The sequence below is a fragment of the Octodon degus genome, unplaced genomic scaffold (assembly GCF_000260255.1).
Source record: "Octodon degus isolate 3935 unplaced genomic scaffold, OctDeg1.0 scaffold00054, whole genome shotgun sequence".
Classification (NCBI taxonomy): Eukaryota; Metazoa; Chordata; class Mammalia; order Rodentia; family Octodontidae; genus Octodon; species Octodon degus.
The window spans coordinates 1,059,887-1,065,290 of NW_004524630.1; positions in this window are offsets into that span (position 1 = coordinate 1,059,887).

Below are 5,404 nucleotides of genomic sequence, written 5' to 3' on the forward strand. Positions count from 1 at the left end.
CCCGCCCCCTCGCCTCCTCGCCTCCTCGCCTCCCGCCCAGGGGGAGAGCGCAGCCCGCCGCCCTTTGGCTTCTGCGGAGGACAGCCAGCGCGGCCTCCAGAACCCCCCTTCCTCACCGCGCTGCCTGTGCCTTCTCGCTCAGGGCTATGGACCGATTTCTGGAAAACTGAGAGCATTTTGCACATGTACTCTTACTGAAAGCAAGCTGAATCTCTTGTGATCCTGATAAAATCTTGTTTAATTGGCTTAAAATTTTTCCTTAGAAAAACTCTGTTTAAAATTTGCTGTGTATGAACAAGAATCTGGAATGAAACTTCGTGAGCACAGATGGACCCTTTGTAAATCATGATGGTGGACTATGAAGCTGGAAAGGACTGTGGACATCTAATAACCTTTCGTGGATGAAAAACAAGGTTACTTCTCCGATCATTTCAGTAAGTAGCTCACAAAGCAGATCAGTGAGCTTCCTACCTGCTCTAAATCTCACTCATCGACTCATTCAGTAGCATCAACTGAACAGCATTCTGTCTTTTACATTGTCAAGAGTGATTGTAGAGACACATGATTTCTTCTTCAGAATACATAAAATTCCTAAATATTTTAACTATTCTTTAGCACTGCATAATGCTGTTCAACTGTATATTTTAATCAATTTAGCTTATCTCTAAAAAACTTAACCTGCTTATTGTACTATTTCATGTTTGTATCTAATGCTGCTTGTCTAAACTGATATAAATTTCAATCATGATGGAATTTTTTTAGACAATTTTATTGATGATTAAAAGCAAAAAACGCAAAAAAAAAAAAAAAAGAAAGAAAGAAAAAGAAAAGAAAAAGACAAAGAATTTAAAAAGGGCTGGCCAGATAGCTCAGTGGACTGAAGAACCTGTTTAGATAGAGCACGGTGGCCACAGTGTGATCCCGCGTGCCATGCCGGTCTTCCCCTGGGGCGTGCTGAGATGGCGATTAAGACGGGGCATGGTGATCCCAGCGCTTGGGAGGCTGAACACAGGCAGATCACTACAAGTATGATCTATGTAGTGAGTCCCTGTAGACCCTGTATCCCCTGTACTAAAATGAAAAAAAAAGGAAAAAGAAAAGAAAGCCAGCAAAAGAAATGTATGATGTTTGCATAAATTCTCACATTCACTTTAAAATATATCATCAAAGGGAATGAATGATATTTCTGTAATTGTCAGAGGCACATAGTTCTCTGAAAATAATTTAATACAAACATGTATAATTTGCCATTCTAATTTGATTAATATTATTCATGTATGTTTCTGATCATCCAGTTCATTTAGTACATTTACAAATTATAAAGTGATGTCACATAAAACAATATACTTACTGATTAAAGTACATTTTTATCAGAGTTTTGAACTATCTCAGTTCCTAGTTCTAAATGTTTTGTTAATAGATAACATTGAATATGCAGAATATAGAATCTCAAAATTATATTGCGAAGCTTCTTAACACGTGGCTAGGAAAACCCCTTCCTGTTTATAGTCTGAGGGCCCACACAAGTGGTTGGCAGAATTCCTAAAATATCCCCAGAGTCTGGCTCTCTGATTACTTAATCCAAAACTAACCTAGACACTGCTCTGCGAGGACTTTTCAGACGCCACTCAGTGGATTTCAGCAAAGGGCGATGGCTGGGTTAGCTGGCGGGTACAGAGACTCAGAAGGGTCTGCGCCAGAAGCGAGGCAGACGCCGCAGAGCTGGGGCCCCGAGAGCTTCTGGGTCGACCGCGCTCCAGCCCGCTGCTGCTACTGTGGGCCTGGGATCGAGCAGCCAGGGGCAGAGAAGCCGCCGGCCTCTGGGCCGAGCCAGTTCTGCTGCCAGCAACGACCCCAGGCCCCCTTCTGCAGCTTCAGGAAGCTGAAGCCAGCCAACAGGAGCCGGAAGCTGCTTTACCCCTGAACCTTGACTGCAGCCTCCTGAGTGGGAAAGTGGAGCCGTCGGGCAGCCCACGTGGACCCTGACCTTGGGAATACAGTCAGAAAACACCAGCGTTGCGTTATTTATGTTTAAGCTGATTTGCTTCCCTTGTGATGGGTAACCAGTGAGTGCCCTACTGCTGAGGGGGGCTGAGGCAAGAGGCTTGCAAGTCTGAGTCCTGCTTGAGCAAGACCACATCTCAAAATAAAAAAATAAAGTGCGGGGGATGCAGATCAGTGGTAGGGCACCCTGAGTCTGCGCCCCAGAAGAACGGAATCAAAGCAGAAAAACAAAACAGCTAGTACCAATAGCACACAGAAAAGCAGGCTTGCCACTGAACCAACATAAGCTGTGTTGTGCCGGAAGCTCTGGGAGGCGGGGCTGGGGAATCACAGGTTTGAATCTAGACTATGCAAGTTAGTGAGACCCTGTCTCAAAAGAAAAAAGAGAAAGGGCTAGGGATGTAGTTTAGTTTGAAGGCCTTGAGTTCAACACCCAGTACCATAAACATACAACAACAGGCAAACCAAAAAGCCCCTCAATGAATAAAAAGGAAAAACAGAGACAGTGAAAACGTTACTGTTTCTGATAGCAGTATGTGTAGTCACACAAAGCAGAAATGTTTCTTTTAGTCCTGGAACAAGCTGACTCTCTTGATGACCCACACTGTGCTGCGTTACCAGCTGAGGGGCTCCACGCTCCCAGCCTCGGCTCCACTGTGCCGACCTTAGTCATTGAGCACCAAGTCTTAACGCTTTGTAGCACGTGTGGCTACGTAGGCATAAACTCACCCAGCACACATAGCGCTTCTGAAAGAACAAACTGTTGGGGATGAGGGAACTGTGGGAAGCGTTTCCCACTGATTTCTGTTATCTGGTCATATAAAATCTAGGCATGCTGGCAAAGTGGACTGACTTGTGCGTGTATGACTATGTGAAAGTGACCAGGTGCTTTTTACTGCAGCTCAGCACTGAAATTCAGAAAAGAAGAACAGTGTTTTTCTTTCTTTCTTTTTTCTGTTCTGTTCTCTTTTTTTGTGGTAGGGCCAGGATTGCTGGAGTCAGTACTATGAAAAGCAAGAACAGGGAACTTTTAGAGAGCTCTTGGCCTACTTCGAGGACATCAGGGAAGGCTTCCCGGAGGAAGTGGGTTTCAGCAGCCCTCATGTGGGAAGGGTTCTCTGACCAGTGTGAGGTAAGAAGTGTACTGCTCCCTGTGATGAGACACCTCAGCCAGGCTGTGTTATGGGACAGATGTTTATTTAGCTTATCGTTCAAGGGCTAGTGCTTGTATCAGGTTGGCTCTAGTGAAGGCCTCATGGCAGGAGCCAGAGGGAGAGCTCACTTGGGCAAACAGGAAGTCAGAGAGGGATTGGGGCTCAGGGCTGCTTCACAACTCACTCTCAAAAGAACCAACTGGACCCTATGAGAACAACCTTAGTTCCCTCCAGCAGCAGCGCTTCCAGCTGGACAGCCTCCCATGAGCCCCCTTGTGTACTTCCCACAGCCTCTCGGGCAGCAAGGAAGATAGCCGGCCTCTGTAGATGAACCCTCGAGAGCAAAGCACATCCAGGAGGACTGCTCAGCACCAAGGGCAGAGAGGCCCTGTCGGACTCCTAGAAGCCGGAAGACAGCCGCCCACACATTCTGGTTTGCAACCTAGCTTTAAGCAAGCCAGCAGCAGCCAAGCCTGCTTTCTCGCGAAGCTAGGCCCTGTGGCCAATCCTGCTCCGACCCCACTGTGTTGTCCAAGGCCTATGCGGGAACTCTGAGGGAACATTAGGCTCCTGCAGTAGTTTTCACAATGGATGGGTTTTATAACCAAGGCAATCAGACCTGCCCAACAGCCAAATTTAATGTTTGCAACCAGGTTCACTGAAGTCTAAATTAAAACTTAAAATGTGTACAGTTGAAGAAGCAAACAAAAAGAGTGTGTGTGTGCTTTGTGTATCCTAGAAGCTGTCTGGGAAGTGTGTGTGGGGAAGCTGCTCTTAATGCATGAGGTCTTTTTCTTCTCCTACCTCTGCCTGGCCAGAAATCTGGGTCTGGGTGGCGGGTCCCTACACTCTTGTTCTCTAGCTGTATGACCGGCTGTGTTGCAGCAAATACTTCACTTTTGGAAAGTATTGTTTAAATATTTCCCTTCGCTCACCACCTCCTACATGTCTTATGAATTGATTTTGTTTTTCACATCTATGTTCTTCTCTAAAGATCTAAATTCACATATTAAGTGAATTTCAATGAGAATTTCCAAAGTATTTCAATGAAAATTAATGTCAAGGTCCTTACTTCTCATCTGTAAAAATTAGTGATGAAAATAAGTAAAATTATAATTCTAACAGAATAGATAGCACTAAATATTTTCCAGCACAAGTACACGTAAGAAGTGCATATTCCAATGTGGGTGCCCATGAACTTGCACTGGAAGTATTTCAGGGCTCATGCCTCCGTGATTCTGAGAAATTCCAAGAGAGAGCTTTTTGTCACCAAGCACTGACGTGGTGAAATCTGTGTGCTGATGATCCTGAGTCAAAGCTTCACCGTGGGCCTCAAATCAGTTATCAGCACGTAAATATTAAGCACAGACCTGGGCATCATGGAAACGCACACACAGAGCAGTGGAGGAAGCTCTTTCCCTTTGAAGAGTCTACCGGCCAACTGGCAGCACGGGTGTGGTCACAGCCAAGGATTCTGGGAGGATGGCGTGCAGGAGGGCAGCACATGCTGGGGCATCCTCAGAAGGCATGTCCATCAGTGACTGATTGGGTTGTTTAGAAATTCCATTTTAGTTTGTCAGGCTGATAAAATTTAACTCAGGATCATGATTCCTAGTTCTGTTTCAGTTTCTTTGTCAGAATTAATCCTTACCAATCCCTCCTAGCCAGGCTGCACTGAAGTAATATGCGCTTCCTAATTTGCATGGGTTTTCAGTCTGCACCTTAAAAATCCAGCTACAGTGTTAGGAGGGACACAAGTAGGAGGAAGACTGAAACAGGGAGAAAGCTATTTTATTTTTTCTTCCCTCCTCGTCTCCTTTTTCCCCTAGCCCCCTTCCAGCCTTCTCTCTGTCCTTTCATCTGTTCTGCTTTCTTTTCAACTCTTTTCTATTCCTTAACTGCATTTCTCAATCATTGGAATAACATGCTAAAGTTAAAAAAAATGGCTTAATATTGCTTTGCAGTTATTTGTTTGTTGTATAGAATATCTATACCCTAACAAATCCCTCTTTGTTCCTGAGCTTTCCTTTGTTTTGCTACTAATGAAATAAGAAATGGATTGCTATAATTTTGAAAAGTATAAACTGCCTCCTTCTAGCCCAGACATTCAACTGGATCTGTTTATCTCTAGGACTAAAGTGGAATGGGACTGTTGTTCACACGGCCTGCTAGCAGGGCGTCGCTCAGGTCTGGTTACTGGTTATTAGACCCTCCTTCCCCTCCCCCTTCCCTCCCCCTCCCCTCCC